General features: G+C 32.9%; 1 protein-coding gene across 1 annotated transcript in view; it reads right to left on the reverse strand.

The window, feature by feature from the left end:
• LOC134842396 (uncharacterized) overlaps nt 1–19317 on the reverse strand; it is a 73637-nt gene that overhangs the window by 11896 nt on the left and 42424 nt on the right. The window lies entirely within an intron of this gene.

Consider the following 19317-nt stretch of genomic DNA (forward strand, 5'->3'; position numbering starts at 1 on the left):
GTTTAATTAGAACATATTAAATAGTTTCAGGTGGCAGAATGAAAACGTTAAATCCCCCTAGAAAGAAGTTTGGCCTGATAAAAAACCAGGTTAATGATTGAGAGATAAAAGTTACGAAACAGAAAACGTATTGATCACACCGAAGTTACTATGATAAAAGTAGAAAATATTGAGAAAATTTTGTCCAAACTGTTGCCATTATAATCGATAATACATCACCAATTCAGGCATTAGTTTCTATTATTATTTCATTTATTGTAATTCCACTCAGTTTTTTTATCTCCATAAAAACTAAAGAAAATTTTTTATGCCATAAAAATATCAAAATAATCTATTTTCTTGCCAAAAAATCTCAAGATAATCGTTTTGCCATCAAATCTCACATCAATCGTTTTTTTTGCCACATAAATTCAAGAAAACTATTTTTTTGTCCATTGAATCTGCAGAAAATCTATTTAAAAACACGAATAATTGAAAGCATGAATTTTTATTACACCTACGATAATCAAGGGTATTGTAAGACTTTTTGGATCTTGTTAACTATTCCTTCCCCTATGGTACCTTGTAACGAATCTCTCTCTCTCTCTCTCTCTCTCCCCCACCCTCCTTAAAAGAAAGAATCGAACAGTTATGCATATATGAATTTTGTACCCTGTTAACTATTTCCCTGCAATAAGGTAAGGGGGGAATAGTTAACAAGATCCGACTTTTTCCCAGTAGATAAATTTGCTCACAGAAAGGATCAAAAATAGAAATAGTAAATATAGATTCAGCTCATATTGGATTCAATTTTTTTGCGTCTCCGGCACTCTGTTATGAAGTAAAAAATACGCCTGGGACGGCAAAGGTCCAGGGTTCAAAACTGACAGGACCTGTTTTTTTTTTTCAAACGGGAAATATTCCGTTTCAAAATATTGTGTCGGTGTTTTATTTGTCTGCGTTTCTCTTGTCCGTTTAGTTGTTTTATCGTAGAAATTTTTTTTCTGTACGCAATTTACGTTTTAGTAACTTGATTTTTTTCTGCTGTTTGTAGTTTTTTTTAACTTTGACAACTGCGTAGTTTTTCTAGCGTTGATAATAACTTTTTGTGAAAAATTAGACTTATGCTGAAACCCACTCAGCTTCTAACTAGTTGCTGTTATGTATGATTCCAAATTTTAAGATATTTCTCATTTCTATTTTGTGCAGTCGTATTTTTTTTGGTTTAGTCGGTTTTGTTGAATAAAAGTAGCAATGTTTGAACATTCGGATCAACCGTACAATTCCCCCAATCGATTTAGGGGTGATAAAACACCAATTTTTCAGAAATTGACTTCGAGAGCAAGGTAAAATACATTGATCTGATTAGTCAAAAAATCAATTGATAACAAATTATAACTAATACACCACGCTATAAACAGGATAAAATAGCTATTCGGTATAAAAAAGGATGTCTATAACTCTATTCTGCCTCGGGTACCTAGTAACAAATATCCCCCTATAATGACGGTTAAGCTTATGAAAATTTTATACATAGTAGTGAATCTCCCTCTTTTGCAAAAGGAGGATAAAGTTACAGAGATCCTAAGACAATTCTCCAGCAGTTCATCCATCGCGCTTGTTTGAAGTGAATACTTTATCAGGATTTAATTTTCAAAATTTTTACATGCTTGGAGAGAAGATTCTACGGTTGGTCATTTAAAGGGGAGGGGGTTTGCTTTTGAGCTTTTGAGATTGTACGGTTGATCAGAAAATTCTTCAAACTCTTGGCCTAGTTTTAGATATGCTGGTTCATTGCGTTTCCTACCTGGAATTCAAACTCTCTTTAGATATTGATCAAAAATTAACTTCTGGTGGTTAATATTAGTGGCATTGTGGCTCTCCGGCAATGATGCTGCCCAGCATCATGTGATTGCTGGTTCAAATCCCCCGTGCGCTGCAATTTGTAAGGTGAGCTCTTGCAAGTAAGTCATAGCTTAAAGAGCGCTGAATATATGCGCTCATGTCAACCTAAATATTTAATCTCCGGGTTAGGCCTCCGGACTGGTTGATTAAAAAAAATAGTTTTGAGCATTTATTCAGAAAATGAAATTATGAAAGATTTTTAGTTAGGTTTGTTTTTGCTTCGTTCTTTTCATGCTTTATTCAAGATAATCAAATGAAATTTACGATCCTTTCTCAGAGTGAAATTGATTTTATGTAGTGCTTTGCTTGTTGTCAAATTTTATCTTTTATGCAAAAAATTTTGCTTCTTGAAATGTGATCTGGGAATCTCTTGGTTCATAGTGTCTTTGTTCATCTTAATAGGATAAATTATTTACTCTGTCTGACTTTGAATAGTCTTTTCTTCTTAAAAACTTTGTAGAGGAAATTTGTTTGAGATCAGGTTTCCAATCGACAAAACTTTTTTTTGATGTATTTCCGGTTTTTGTTGAGGCTTTACATTTCGATAAAACAAACTTTTATTCGACTCCTTTATAAGGGTTTTTGTCTAGTTTTCTGTGAATTTGATAGTAGTATAGTTTCATTTGACTTCTTTTATCTGAAACTTCCTAAAACCGAATCATTGCTAGAACAAAACTTTGGTTTAAAGATTTAAACATCTTAGTTCATTTTTACAATCTTTAGAGTCTAGATGTAACACTTTTGATATAGCTGTGGTAAGAAGATCCTTGGTCAACTTGTTGTTGCTACAGGTTCCAATTTGTGAAGACAAATTGAGTCTTTGAGACTTTGCAGCTGTGAAATTCCTTTGTTTTAGAGAAGTTGCTCTTGTTTTTTAGTTGCGCGTCGGTTATTACCAGTGTGTGTCGGTTATTATTATCTTCTGATTTACTCATTGTTCATTTTTGCAGTACAGAGGGCCGTCTGAGAACTCCATTCTTACTCCCATATATTCGTCACGCTATCTAATTTCGTGCAAATCTTCAGTTCAACCATAAGTCTCAAACTTTCCGTAGTCTCAAAAACCTGGTGAAGTTCTGGTAAAATTGCGCTTAGGTTGAGATCAATTTTACTTCAATCGGTCTAAAATGGTCAGTTAAACCGATCATAGTACAAAATTTTCTGTTTAAAAATGGATCAGAATTTACAAGACAATTCTTTTCAAATAGGGGATAAAATCAGCTTAGCCCCAAAAAGTTTCAGTTTGCAATGGAAGAAGCTATCTAAAACAGCGAAATGTAAAAAAGGGTGGATTTCATGCGATGTTTGTTCTGCTTCAATCAATCTCTTAAGAATTTACCAATTTTTTTGGATGTGATTGGCCATTTTTATAGTATAATTTTCGAAAGTTCGCAATGTCATGCCTACATATAAAATCCTTTATTCGCTGAGGCCTTACAACGGTAAAAAATCGTGTCACTCGATGTGAAATTTTTTACATGACTGCCACGCACATTAAATGAGCTGATCAAGCGAAACTCAATGTTTTATTCTTTTCGGTTTTTACAGTGCTGATTTAAATTAACCGGACAAAACGAGCTAAACTTGAAAATTAAAACGCTTTTTTCTCAAATTGGGTTGAGTTTAGGTGAAAACTTATGAAGACAAAGCTTGCTGACAATTTTAGCAGAATTAATATGGTGTAATTTGTTTTGCGAATTTCGGGCCGAATATTTTATCCCAAAAATGGGTCATTTTGGCTTTTCTTAGTTAATCAAAAATTACGCCAAAAATACCCAGTCGATCACAGACATTATTATATCAGATTGAGCCCCTTACGTACCTTAATAAACTTTAAGAAGGGTATTTTCTCCAAAACATTGTATAAGTCAATTAAATTTGATAGACAAAAAAGGTCGTTTTTACTATATATAAATACCAACTTTTTATGTATAATAACTTTATATAATTTTATATATAAAAATCTAATAACTTTACGAAAAATGATCACAGGTGAAATATCTTTTCAAATTTAAGCTCAGGGCAACAATACCTTCTGAATGATATTAAAAAAATTCGGTCAAAAATGGCTAGTTAAAAAGTCGAAATTTGTCTGAAGAAAAAAAACCCACCCCGAGCACAAATATTCCGTTACTTTCGTATCGAAAGTCGGAACTAAAACAAAATTTTTCAAGTAAAATGGCGTCATTTTGCAAAATTCGGACCGGAATTTTTATCTCAAAATGTGTAATTTTGGGCTCTACTCTGTCAATTTCGAAAAACGCTAAAAATTCAAGATCGATGGCTGAGTGAATCACATACAACAGCCTCTTATGTAGCTCAACAGAGGCGGTCATTATCTCTTAAAATTATTTCAAGAAAAAAAATTTTAACTGATAGCTGAAAATGATTTTTTTTAAATTGTAAAACACCATTTTATTATTTCAAAGTTTTTATATATGTTTTTGCAAACTTTGGGGAAATATAACCATCAAGAATTGTGGTAGACTACTGTAGTGGCTATTATGATATATTTAGGCTCCTATGATATCGTTTGTCCAACAATTGACCAATTAATTTTAGTGTAACTCTCAATTGACTGAAAAGAGCCAAAACGATCCACTTAAAGGGTAGAAATTTAGGTTCAAGTGTGGGAAAGGCAATTGAAAATTTGATTTTGAATTGGCAATTGGGCACTGTGCTTTCTGTATAAACAATCAAGCCTGATGGGTCAATTTAGCAAAATTGATCTTTTTTCCATTCCGTTCAATATGCTCAATATATTTTATTCTATGCCTCCTTCCAGTTTATAAATTGCTACTGTTACGAACCCGAACCGGAGTTCCATGGATAATAATCGATTATAATGGAAAAATGTTGTCTAAAATGTTGTCAATATAATCCATTATAATCCATTATTGTGGCAAATTTAGACCACGTAATGACACGTAATCCAAAATAATCCAAAATAATCCTTTTCATTTTTAGAACTAAATTCGACTATTTTTGCAAATCATTGCAAATTTTGCGAGAAAATTGCAGAATTTATGCCATGTCTTTTACCACATGGCATGTCTTAACGTCATCGCCTCGCCCCCTCAAGCTTCCTCCCTCCCCCTCAGCTGTGTTAAAAAAAAACTGGGTTAAAAAAACTTATAATTAGTATCCATGGAACTCCGGCGGGTGAAGCTATGAAAATCTAATTCAAACTCCTGAAAATTTAGTTTCATTAGGGTTTTGGTTAAAAAAAAACAGTGAAAGAAGTGTTAGTTAAACTGCGATGATTTAAAAAAAGTAGAGACAAAAAAAATATAAATTTTATTCTGAAATGTAACATTTTATGAAACGTAACTCGTAGCAACTGCACAAAACAGGAAATGAGATAATTTTGAACAAAATTGTAAATTTCAAGAATAACCCTTCAAAAAATCCATTATAATCGATTATGAACGATTAAAAAGGGACTATTTCGCCTCGAAAACAAGTTTCATTTTCTTTCAAAAATAATCGATTTTAATCGATTATAATCGATTGTATTCGGATTTTATTGATTAGAAAAAATAGTTTCATTATAATCGCTTTTTAATCGATTATAATCGATTAATATCGAAATTTATTGAGACAGACCACGAAAATTCAATATAATCGATTATTATCCATGGAACTCCGGTGCGGGAACACTCTCGGGGAGTGAAAGGAACTATTCTCTAGTCGATAGTCAAGGTTTATTAACTACTATCTTACAAAACTTTTGCAAATTATGTTCATCTTACAAGCTCTGGCGGAGTTCTTGCAAGGTAAACATAATCGGAAAGGTATCAAGATGCTTCATACGCATTGTGTAGTTGCTTCGTTCTCGAAATGAATAGATAGATAGAATTCCCACCTTAGCGTCTTACAAAATCATCTCGGTGAACTCAACATCCGTTTTTTAAGGCACGTAGTATTTTTCACAATTGCAGAGCTCCTAAATTTATTTTTCAAAACAACAAGAAAAAACCCGAAAATTTGAGTGTCAAGAGAAAATAGAAGATCAGTTTTATATTCGGGAAGCAGTGTAGTGTTTTCTCTTGCTTTCTCTTGTTTTCAGTTGTTTTTGTGGATGTTCATAAATTAATTACGTTTATATAACAGAAAAAAGAAAAATCGCATAAAACTTTCTCCTGTGTTGAACTTCATGCAAAACACAAATTTTTTATTATAAGTGCTGATTAAGTGCTGAAATGTTTTTCTAGAAACAGCAGTTCTTTTTCTTAAAAAAACCAAGTTTCGATCATACCATTAGTTTTCCAATATAGGTCTTGCAAAACACGTGAATAAACATTTGGCAATTCAGACATATGACCTTACTTCAGACATACTCCAACTTATGGTTTTAAAGGTAATTTAGAGCCGTACAGATTCAGAAAAACTGACGAAGTTTTATTCCCTAGGGAAATTGCTTCTCATTTGTATTAATAGTATCAAAAACTATATTAATAATCATTTTTTTTATTTAACCCATCTCCTCTTTTAACACCATTAATTGTTTTTCATAAAAAAATAGCACCTTCTAATTTAAAAAAAATAGTAGTTTTTGACATCAGTGAAGCAGATAAAGGCGGATATCAATCATTGGTTTAAATATGATAATATATTTGAACTTGTGCTGAAAAATGTAAAAGTTTCCTACACGAAGTGTGTATTGAAAACTGAAAGCTAAAATTTGTTCACCATACCAGGCTTTGCATATCAGTAATATCAATTTAAGCAGATAAGTTTCATGAATTGGCCCACTGCAGCTCAGAAAAAAGAAAAAAAAATTACAAATCCGTCTTAAAACTAAAAATATACAAAATTATATAACTTATTTTATAATAAACAGAAAGTACGCGGGCCTTTCTATCCTCCCCAATGGTTGTTTATGATTGAAAATTATTTTTTTTATTTGATTTTCTTTTTTTTTTTGTACTATTTTTTGGAAAAAAAATGTTTTCGGTTATGCGTATTTTTACTAGTTTCTAAGTGTGTGTATAGTTCTGTCGAAAAACTACCCTAATTTGAACAACTCAGTCAATTAAAAGAATTTTGTTCTGTAGTTTTTTGGATATGGTCGGAACATTCTGATCTACTTGCATAGCAACCCGCTCTTTTTGTTTTTCACTTTCTAAAGGACTGAAAATTTCTAAGGCAGTTATATTAAGGAGGGACCAAGATAACATCATCCCCCCAAAAAAAGCCCTTTAAGGGGGGAGGGGTAGATGTTAACTTGATCCTTTAGGAGTTATTAACCATTTTATCAAACTTTTTACACGTAATACCTTTACAAGTATTATCATTGGTCTTTGAAAATTTATTTTAATACAGTATTGACACAATTTTCTAAATCGGTTGCACAATTTTAGTTGTAACTAACCGACATTAACCAATAGAAAGGTCCAAAGGAACTTCAATAGTCCCTATATTTGGACTGCACTTCAAAATGTTAAAATCAATTTTAAACCAGTGCTATGACTAGTTTAAAAATTGATTTTAACACTGAAAAGTACAGTCCAAACATAGGGATCATTGAAGTTTCTTTGGACCTTTCTATTGGTAATATCGGTTAGATGTAACTAATATTGTACAACAAATACTGTTCAATGTAGTGGCAGATAATAGTCGTCCTTACGAAACGTACAAAAATAGTTTTTGCGAAGATGAAGACGCTAGCTGTTTTTTTTATTGTTTTCTTTTATTTTAAAATCCAATCAAATAGGTCATGATGGCCTTGATTAAAACATTATTGCATGAAAGACCTGGCATAGCATAACCAGTTTTTCGAAACTTCTGATTTTTTATTCTTTTTAACTGAAAAAATAATAAATTTTCTTTTAAGGATTCTAGTAACTTCATTAGGAAAAATCGGGAGAGTAGAATGGCTTGCGGTTTGTTTTCTTGCGTCAAAATTAACAAAAAAATTTGATACGTGCTGCAGATAGTTTTGCTGTTTTAAAAAACCAACTTTGCTCACTATAGTAATACCTAATTGTCGCCAAAACCTGAAATGAAAGTTTTTTTTCGAAAACAGAGTTGCTACATTTTTCCAACATTCTGAGTTTTAATGGGATGATTTATGGTCTATTATACTGAATATACTGGTATGCAGCACTTAGTTTAGCAAATATATTTTTATGCTCATCATTACACTCCTCAAACCGGAAAAGTGTCAGTTTGCTTTCTGTATTCTAAAATTCTCATCAAGTTTTTAATACGACTGTTGTTCGCTCACATATGCTTCACCGATATCAAAAACTATCATTTTTTATATGAAGTTTTTAGATTTGCTATTATTGCTTGTTGGTTATTTCAAATTTTTATACATGTTTTTGCAAACTTTGGCAAAATATAACCATCAAGAATTGTGGTAGACTACAGTAGTGGCTATCATGATATATTTAGGCTCCTATGATATCGTTTGTCCAATAATTGACCTATTAATTTTAGTGTAACTCTCAATTGACTGAAAAGAGCCAGAATGATCCACTTAAAGGATGGAAATTTAGGTTCGAGTGAGGGAAAGGCAGTTTCTTGAAAAGGTTAGACATTTTTTCTAAAAATTTTTGGTTTGGGGCCAACTGAATTAAAAAAAGTTGATTTTGAATTGGCAATTGCGCACTGTGCTTTCTGTATAAACAATCAAATCCGATGGGTCAATTTAGTAAAACTGACCTTCTTTCCTTTCCGTTCAATATGCTCAATATGTTTTATTCTACGAGTCAATCCAGTTTATAAATTGCTACTCTCATTATTGTTGCAAACACTCTCGTAGAGTGAAAGGAATTATTCCCTAGTCGATAGTCAAGGTTTATTTAAAAATATAATACAAAATTTTTGTAAACTATGTTCACCTTGCAAGCTCTGGCGGAGTTTTTGCAAGGTGAAAATAATCGGATAAGTTATCAAGATGCTTCATACGCATTGTGGAGTTGCTTCGTTCTTGAAATGAGTAGATAGATAGAATTCCCACCTTAGCATCTTACAAAATCATCTCGGTGAACTCAAAATAGGTAGTTCTTGCAAAACACGTAAATCAAAATTTGGCAGTTCAGACATAAGAACATACTTCAGACATACTCCAACTTATGGTTTTATACGTAATTTAGAGCCGTACAGATTCAGAAAAACTGACGAAGTTTTATTCCTTAGGGAAATTGCTTCTCATTTATTTTAATAGTATCAAAAACTATCTTAATAATCATTTTTTTTATTTAACTCAAAAACTACTATTCGTTTTTCATAAATTAAAACCAATATTTGTTTTTCATAAATTAAAAAAATAGCACCTAATTTAAAAAAATAGTAGTTTTTGACATCAGTGAAGCAGTGAAGCAGATAAAGGCGGATATCAATCATTGGTTTAAATATGATAATTTATTTGAATTTGCAATGAAAATTGTATAACTTTCCTACAAGAAGTGTGTATTGAAGATTGAATTTTAGCAGATCAGTTTCAAAAATCGACCCACTGAAGCTCACAAAAAAAGAAAGAAAAGTTACAGCTCTGTCTTAAAACTGAAACAAATACAATTTTATATAACTTAATTTAGTATAAATAAAAGGTACGCGGGCCCTCCTATTCTCCTCACCGGTTGACTGGACGGATTTTCAAAAAAATGTAGCGAAGTTTTTTGCGTTTTTTCATTCAAATGTACGAAAATTGAATGAGTTTCAGAACTGTTTAAATAACAGAACTGGCACAGAAATTGTGAAAGCAAAAAACTAAAGGTTGTTATCTTCACAAATACTGCTCAATATAGTGGCAGATAATAGTCGTCCTTACGAAACGTGTAAAAAAAAACATTTTTTGCGAAGATGAAGACGCTAGATGTTTTTTCTTGTTTTCTTGTATTTTCAAATCCAATAAAATAGGTCACGATGGCCTTGATTAAAGTATTATTGATTGAAAGATCTGGCATGGCCTAACCAGTTTTTGGAAACTTCTGATTTTTTATTCGTTTTAACTAAAAAAATAAAAAAGTTTCTTTTGAGGATTCTAGTAACTTCATTTGGAAAAATAGGGAGAGTAGAATGGCTTTCGTACTTTTTGCTTGCGTCAAAATTATCGAAGAGTTTTGATAAGTGCTGCAGAAAGTTCTGCTGCTTTACAAAACTAACATTGCTCAGTTTAGTATGACATAATTGTCGCCAAAACGTAAAACGAAAGTTTTTTTTTCGAAAACAGAGTTGCTACATTTTTCCTACATTCTGAGTTTTAATGGGATGACTTATGGTCTATTATATTGAATATACTGGTATGCAGCACTCAGTTTAGCAAATATACTTTTTATGCTCATCAATACACTCCTCAAAACGGAAAAATGTCAGTTTGCTTTCTGTATTCTAAAAATCTCATCAAGTTTTTAATACGACTCTTGTCCGCTCACATATGCTTCACTGATATCAAAAACTATCATTTTTCATAAAAAGTTTTTAGATTTGCTATTATTGCTTTTTTGTTATATCAAACTTTTTATACATGTTTTTGCAAACTTTGGCAAAAAATAACCATCAAGAATTGTGGTAGACTACAGTAGTGGCTATCATGATATATTTAGGCTCCTATGATATCGTTTGTCCAATTATTGACCTATTAATTTTAGTGTAACTCTCAATTGACTGAAAAGAAATAAAACGATCCACTTAAAGTGTGGAAATTTAGGTTCGAGTGAGAGAAAGGCAATTTCTTGAAAATGTTAGACATTTTTTCCAAAAAGTTTTGGTTTGGGGCCAACTGAATTAAATAATTTGATTTTGAATTGGCAATTGCGCACTGTGCTTTCTGTATAAACAATCAAGTCTGATGGGTCAATTTAGCAAAATTGACCTCTTTTCCTTTCCGTTCAGTATGCTCAATATGTTTTATTCTACGAGTCATTCCAGTTTATAAATTGCTACTCTCATTACTGTTGCGAACACTCTCGTAGAGATAGTCAAGGTTTTTTAAAAAAGATCTTACAAAATTTTTGCAAACTATGTTCATCTTGCAAGCTCTGGCGGAGTTCTCGCAAGGTAAAAATAATCGGATAATTTATCAAGATGCTTCATACGCATTGTGGAGTTGCTTCGTTCTTGAAATGAATAGATAGATAGAAATCCCAACTTAGTATCTTACAAAATCATCTCGGTGAATTCAACATCCGTTTTTTAAGGCACATGGTATTTTTCACAATTGTAGAGCTCCAAAAATGTTTCTTTTTCAAAACAACATAACAAAACAAGAAAATTTGAGTGTCAAGAAAAAATATAAGATCAGTTTTATATTCGGGAAGTAGTGTAGTGTTTTTTTTTGTTTTTAACTGTTTCTGTTGATGTTCATGTATTAATTATGTTTAGATAACAAAAAAAATAGTAATCACATGAAACCAAATTTTCTCTTGTGTTGATTTTTAGGCAAAAAACATTTTTTTTATAAGTGCTGATTAATTGATGAAAAGTTTTTCTAGAAACAGCAGTATTTTTCTTTAAAATAAAACCAAACACATTTCGATCATACCATCAGTTTTCCAATATTGGTCTTGCAAAACACGTAGATCAAAATTTGGCAAATCCGACACAAGAAAATACTTCAGACATACTCCAACTTATGGTTTTAAACGTAGTTTAGAGACGTACAAATTCAGAAAAATTGACAAAGTTTTATTCCTTTGGGAAAATGCTTCTCACTTGTATTAATAGTATCAAAAAATACCTTAATAATATATTTTTTATTTAACTCAATTCCTCTTTCAAGCCTTTATTTGTTTTTCAAAAATTAAAAAAAAATAGCACCTCTAATTAAAAAAATAGTAGTTTTTGACATCAGTGAAGCAGATAAAGGCGGATATCAATCATTGGTTTAAATATGATAATTTATTTGAACTTGTAATGAATAATGAAAAATGCATAACTTTCCTACACGAAGTGTGTATTGAAAACTGAAAGCTGAAAATTGTTAACCATACCAGGCTTTGCATATCAGTAATATCAATTTAAGCAGATAAGTTTCAAAAATTGGCCAACTGCAGCTCAGAAAATGGAGAAAAAAAATTACAAATCCGTCTTAAAACTAAAAATATACAAAATTATATAATTTATTTTATAAGAAACAGAGAGTACGAGGGCCCTTCTATCCTCCTCAATGGTTGTTTATGATTGAAATTTATTTTTTTATTTGATTTTCTGTTTTTTTTGTCACTATTTTTTGAAAAAAAGGGTTTTCGGTTATGCGTATTTTACTAGTTTTTTAAGTGTGTGTATAGTTCTCTCAAAAAACTATACTAATTTGAACAACTCAGTCAATTAAAAGAACTTTGTTCTGTAGTTTTTATGGATATGGTCGAAACATTCTGATCTACTTGCACAGCAACCCGCTCTTTTTGTTTTTCACTTTCTCAGGGACTGAAATTTTCTAAGGCAGTTACATTAAGGAGGGTTCAAAATAACATCACCCCCCCAAAAAAAAAGCCGTTTGAGGGGAGAGGGGTAGATGTTAACTTGATCCGTTAGGAGTTAAATACCATTTTATCAAAATTTTTACACATAAAACATTTACAAGTATTATCATTGGTCTTTGAAGTTTTATTTAATACAGTGTTCACACAATTTTCTACATCTGTTGTACAATTTTAGTTGCAACTAAGCGACATTAACCAATAGAAAGAGCCAAAAAAACTTAAATGGTCCCTATATTTGGACTGCACTTCACAATGTTAAACTCAATTTTTAAACCAGTGCTATGACTAGTTTAAAAACTTTTTTAACATTGAGAAGTACAGTCCAAACATTGAGATCATTGAAGTTTCTTTGGACCTTTCTATTGGTTAATATCGGTTAGTTGTAACTAAATTTGTACAACGGATTTAGAAAATTGTGTAAATACTGTATTTTTCATTTCAAAAAAATGTTCGGCATATATCCAGAGACAAAATAACGAGAAGTGCAAACATTTTAATTTTGAACTATGACTTTTTGTTTTCGTTAAAGTTAGTTTGTTTCTTTCTCAGTAGCCTGAACGTGGAGAATTTTGCAAAATAAATTGATTGGACGGGTCTCCAAAAAATATAGCGAAGTTTTTCAAGGTTTATTTAAAAATATAATACAAGATTTTTGTAAACTATGTTCACCTTGCAAGCTCTGGCGGAGTTTTTGCAAGGTGAAAATAATCGGATAAGTTATCAAGATGCTTCATACGCATTGTGGAGTTGCTTCGTTCTTGAAATGAGTAGATAGATAGAATTCCCACATTAGCATCTTACAAAATCATCTCGGTGAACTCAATATAGGTCTTGCAAAACACGTAAATCAAAATTTGGCAATTCAGACATAAGAACATACTTCAGACATACTCCAACTTAAGGTTTTATACGTAATTTAGAGCCGTACAGATTCAGAAAAACTGACGAAGTTTTATTCCTTAGGGAAATTGCTTCTCATTTGTATTAATAGTATCAAAAACTATCTTAATAATCATTTTTTTTATTTAACTCAAAAACTACTATTCGTTTTTCATAAATTAAAACCAATATTTGTTTTTCATAAATTAAAAAAAATAGCACCTAATTTAAAAAAATAGTAGTTTTTGACATCAGTGAAGCAGTGAAGCAGATAAAGGCGGATATCAATCATTGGTTTAAATATGATAATTTATTTGAATTTGCAATGAAAATTGTATAACTTTCCTACAAGAAGTGTGTATTGAAGATTGAATTTTAGCAGATCAGTTTCAAAAATCGACCCACTGAAGCTCACAAAAAAAGAAAGAAAAGTTACAGCTCTGTCTTAAAACTGAAACAAATACAATTTTATATAACTTAATTTAGTATAAATAACAGGTACGCGGGCCCTCCTATTCTCCTCACCGGTTGATTGGACGGATTTTCAAAAAAATGTAGCGAAGTTTTTTGCGTTTTTTCATTCAAATGTACGAAAATTGAATGAGTTTCAGAACTGTTTAAATAACAGAACTGGCACAGAAATTGTGAAAGCAAAAAACTAAAGGCTGTTATCTTCACAAATACTGCTCAATGTAGTGGCAGATAATAGTCGTCCTTACGAAACGTGTAAAAAAAACATTTTTTGCGAAGATGAAGACGCTAGATGTTTTTTCTTGTTTTCTTGTATTTTCAAATCCAATCAAATAGGTCATGATGGCCTGGATTAAAATATTATTGCATGAAAGATCTGGCATGGCATAACCAGTTTTTGGAAACTTGTGATTTTTTATTCGTTTTAACTAAAAAAATAAAAAAGTTTCTTTTGAGGATTCTAGTAACTTCATTTGGAAAAATAGGGAGAGTAGAATGGCTTTCGTACTTTTTGCTTGCGTCAAAATTCACAAAGAAATTTTGATACGTGCTGCAGATAGTTTTGCTGCTTTAAAAAACTAGCATTGTTCAGTTTAGTAATACATAATTGTCGCCAAAACGTAAAACGAAAGTTTTTTCGAAAACAGAGTTTCTTCATTTTTCCTTCTTTCTGAGCTTTAATGGGATGATTTATGGTCTATTAAATTTGTATACTGGTATGCAGTACTTAGCTTAGAAAATGTTTTTTTAATGCTCATCATTACACTCCTCAAACCGGAAAAATGTTAGTTTAAAATCTGTATTCTAAAAAACTCATCATGTTTTAAATACCGATTGTTGCCCGGTTACATATGCTTTACTGATATCAAAAACTATCATTTTTCATTTGAAATTTTTATTTTTTCAAAATTTTTGAATTTTATTCTATGGAGAAGGATTTTAAAATATAAGAAAACTGGGTAGTCAGTCATACATATGAAAACTATTTAAATTAAATGAACAGCAACTTCTAAAAGAGAAAAAACTTTGTAAGTGTTACTGGATCTGTACTTTTCAAATTTTTATTCTGGATTGTTTTTCAGAGGTGAAATTTTAAGAGCTCTAAAAGTAGTTTATAAAACCTTAGTTTATGCTTTTGTTAAATAAAGAAAAGCAATTACAGAGTAAAGTGTATAGAACCCAAGCGCATTACTTAAAGGCGACGGCTAACTGCACTTAACACAAGGCGGTTGCAGACATTAAATAGGTCGCTTCTAATTAACATGCAGGTTCCTAGACATCTTTAAGGACTCTGTATCCCTATGTCTTAGGGTCAGCCGGAATTTAAAAAAAAAGGTTGAAAATTTTGAAGGAACTGAAACATGCGCGTTATGCAGAAAGCATTTTAATATTTTTTTACGTACTCATAAATATTGATAGTTCTAGCGCCTTTGCTTAGGTGAAAATTCTAGGCATTAGCCTATCCTCTCCCTGGGTTCTCCTCTTGTTTAATTTTTTGTTCTCCCAATTTTTCATCGCGTTGTCCTTAGCGTCGTCTTTTTGAAAACGTCTTATTCTGACTCTACTCTGCCCATTTTTGAGAACCATTTTTGTTGCCGAATTGATGGTCTTGCTAATATATTTTTCTCCCTCGTTCGCATTTGTTTTTTTTTCGGATCGCTTCGCAACAGATATCTCTCCGCTCGTCGTGACTTTTGTCCCCGAAGGTTTCGCTCGCTTTTCCGTAGTGACTTCGTGTTGCGCCTGGTCAACCGTGCCGTCACGTCGTTACTCGATTCTTCGCTACTTCGCCTTTTTTTCTTTTCAATCGCTTGTCGTTTTCTTCGGTCCCTTTTTCTTCTGGTATTTGACTCCAATTTTTCCGCTCCTATAGGGGGCTCCTTGTTAGTTTTTGAATTGCTTCCTCTATATTTTCCGGCTTTTTCACGGTTTTGATTATTGCACTTAATCTGGGCCTCAGGCACTGGTCACTTCAGGCACTGGTTTGGATCTAAACGAGACACCGCTTCGTCTCAACAAATAAATTTTTTCCATTTTACCCTAGGTGGCGTGAGTAATTATCTGTTTTTGTAATTGTTTTGCCTGTTATAATTGTTGGAGTCGGTTTTGCCTTTTTCTACTAGACCGTGAACACATTCTAAAATGCTTTCCATTCCTTGTGTCTGAGTTCGGGAGGGGAATTCCTGTGATAGTCGAACATCAGGCTCAGCCAGCTCGTGATGTTTTTATTTTTCCGGGACCATCTCTATGTCATTACGCTTTTTCCAGCCCTCCAAATTGAAAATCTGCTCGCCTCGACCACTAGCCTTTTCTAGTTATTGTAAATGCAGCTTCATGACATTTTTCAAACTGAGTTTCGTAGTGACGTATGCTCGGTTCTTTTCCGTAAGGCCGTATGCTTCGAATTGCCTGATGTTTGTGGTCTCAATTTGAGTGCAGCTGGGTTGTTTGCACACGCGTTTCGATTTTCTGGTCCTCGTTTTATTTTAAACTAGCAATAAGGTAGTTCTTAAGGTGTCATATGCTTCTTTCGTTCTTTCGACTATACATGTGGCCCTATGGTGCCAAACTGGCGATTTGCTTAATGCATTGTTTTCAAAGTACAGAAATTATGCTTTTTTCGAGGCAATTCCGGAAGCTTGCTTCACATCCGTTTTTCTCGGGTACCCGTTGGTTGCAATATTTTCTTGAGAAGTTTTAGGATGTGTTTTGACTTGTTCTTTGAGCAGATATATGCTGACGGCCAGTGACAAAACATTTTCAGCTTTTAATAATTTTTTGCGGCCTTTTACGTACTCCGGTTTTTTGCGGGTGTCGATCACGAATTGCATCTCGTTGTACCTCTATAGAATCCTTCTAGAAGTTCAACCCACTATCTTGACGGACAAAACTACCAGGAGCTCCATTCTTTTGACCTCAGTGCAGTCCGTCGGTATCACTGATTACATTCATATCTCTTTCTAGTTGAGGGGGTAGGATAAACCAGGAATATGACTGGGAATTATTATGGTTGTAACCTGTTTTTTAGAGGTTGAAAATATTTATAGTTTTTCCGGCGGTATCGTTTTAATTTCTGAATTTGAACCGATTGAAGTTAGGAATCGGGGCGGTTTAGCCATATTTTTCAGAAAAGGAATTAGATTTACATTCTTTGAATGCGTAGAGTTTTGACAATTGTAGTTCTTTTTTTTCCGGTTTGTCCGGCGTTGATTGAAAAAAATTTGTAAAATTTTCGAATTAAGGACAAAACTGAGCAACTTGACACGCAATTTTGAGAACCTTGAAGTCTGAATTTCCGGTTAAAAAGTATTATGCAATTTTCTTGCTTCATATATGTAGATCTTCGCTCGCATGACTTTACGCCGTCTCTCTATTTAGTTACATGGCCCCTTTTTTGCATTCCACAAGTGAACGCGTTTCTTTTGCTTTAGACATAAATAAACAAGACTGCTCGTATCAGGGCTAAGCCCTGAATGTTCCGACTGCTTTGAAGGTTTATGGAGCAGCAGTAATAACATAAAAACATTATATGAAATAAAATAAAATGAAAATTTTTTTTTCTAAAATTTGAAAATGTTTATGAAAATCATCTCCCCACACGCCATAAAAAGTACAAAAAGATAGTTATCGTTCCTTGTAACACAATTATGGCAAATAAGCTTCGTTCAACCAATTTGGAACGATTTATAAGACGGATTAAATCTCCGCTTACGCGTTAATAGCGCAAATTATATCGCGCGTTAATTGTCCCACATTGGTCAAAATGGCAATCTTTAAACCCTCATAACTTTACGAAAAATGATCACAGGTGAAATATCTTTTCAAATTTAAGCTCAGGACAACAATGCTTTTCGAATGATATAAAAAAATTCCGTCAAAATGGCTAGTTAAAAAGTCGAAATTTGTCTGAAGAAAAAAAAAACCCACCCCGAGCACTAATATTCCGTTACTTTCGTATCGAAAGTCGGAACAATGAGCATACGCTCTCTTTAGTTTATTTTTCAAGATGTTGATTCGACGTTTAAATGCTCCCGAGGCTTTTCTATTTTTTCTTTTTCTCTTGTTTTTCAATAACGAGAAGGATTTTTCAATAACGATCCCATTTTGCTCGTTCTCGGTCTTTAAGGGTAAAATTTGGTCATACTATGGTGTTAACCAGCTGAAGAAATTTCCGTTTCCTGTGGGTGACGAGTTTAGCATTGTTAACAGTTTTTTATGATCCAAAATGACAGTGAAACAAATCAAGTAAACGTAGTTATATAATTTTCAATGGCGCAAATGGCGGTTAACAAATCATGATTGTTAGTTAAATGTTTTCGCACGAGGGCGTTAAGATATTGGGTTGCGAATAAAATAGGTTGCCATTTTATGGGCTGAGTTTTTCTAAAGATCGTCGTGGCTGGCATTGCATACAATTTTGGTTTTGCTTGTATGTCTTAACGCCTTAATTTCGTAGTTTAGATAAAAGTTTGTTAAATTGTTCGGTCGCCGTTTCGCACTCCTGTGTTCAGATGAACTCTTTATTTTGGCCTAACAACGGCGGTAATCCAGAAAATTATGTCGACAGCAGAAAGTTTTCTAAAACAGCTATTTGCTCGATTTTTGATGCTATCAAAATTTCATCAAGGAAGGCCTGTCCCTGTGAAAAATCTTTGTCAATGTATTGATCACTATTCGAAATTTGACCGGCATGGAAGTCAACCTAAGGAATCCGTTTTTAAATCAGTACTTCTCGAGAAATTTTCCTCCATTAATGAGAATAACCACAGTATTAACCAGTTTTTACTTCTAGCGGTACCTGCTCATAGGCATATAAAAAATCTATTGATGCAAACACACGTCCCGGCTTTTTTCGGCGTTTTTTTCACTTGTTCCATCCATCGGCTCTCACACTTTTGGCATTTGAAATTTGTTCTTTTGCACCTGTTTAATCAGTTCCTTTGATTCGAGTGCCAATTTTATAAGGCTGTCCTTTTTTACCGTTTTTACGATAGGGCTGTTGAAATGCTTATCAGAACAATACTCTGATGTAATGATAAGGCCTTGTTTTCATTAGTCGTCAATGTTCTTTATGTACTCTTTCCTGGAGGATTATTGGTTCTCAACAACCCTTCTGATGACTTATTTTCAAGATATCACTGAATTCTGCTCTTACGTTGGATTTAAGTGGTTTTCCTATTAATGAAAATAATTGAGAAAACAACGTGGCCATTCAACCGAAATATATCTGCCAGTCGTTTAGTCCCCGCTCCTCGTCTCCGCTGGTCCTTCCATTGTGACGTTCATGAACCTCTCCCGTTGGACGAGCTCAAGCTCATCGGTGTCATCAAGTCGCGTCCTAGAGTCGACTGGTGTTTTCCCTGTGCATGATTAGTAAGATCTATCACCTCGCTCGTACAAAAGACAACCCGATAAAGTTTTCTCAGGTTTTTTTTTCATTCTTAATAGTTAACGTTGACATTCAGATTCAGGCATATTCATAACAAAGAGTTTGTACATTTTCTGTTGCTTTTGTAAAATCACACCGGCCCAATAGTGCACTGAATTCCTGATAGAAGTTTTCAAAAAAATTAGTCTCACGCTGCTTCTGCCCTAAACTAACCCACTTTCATGGGTCACTTTCCGCCCTCTCTTGTAAAAATTCTCCATA

This window comes from Symsagittifera roscoffensis, chromosome 3 (assembly GCF_963678635.1).
Source record: "Symsagittifera roscoffensis chromosome 3, txSymRosc1.1, whole genome shotgun sequence".
In the NCBI taxonomy this organism is placed as follows: Eukaryota; Metazoa; Xenacoelomorpha; order Acoela; family Convolutidae; genus Symsagittifera; species Symsagittifera roscoffensis.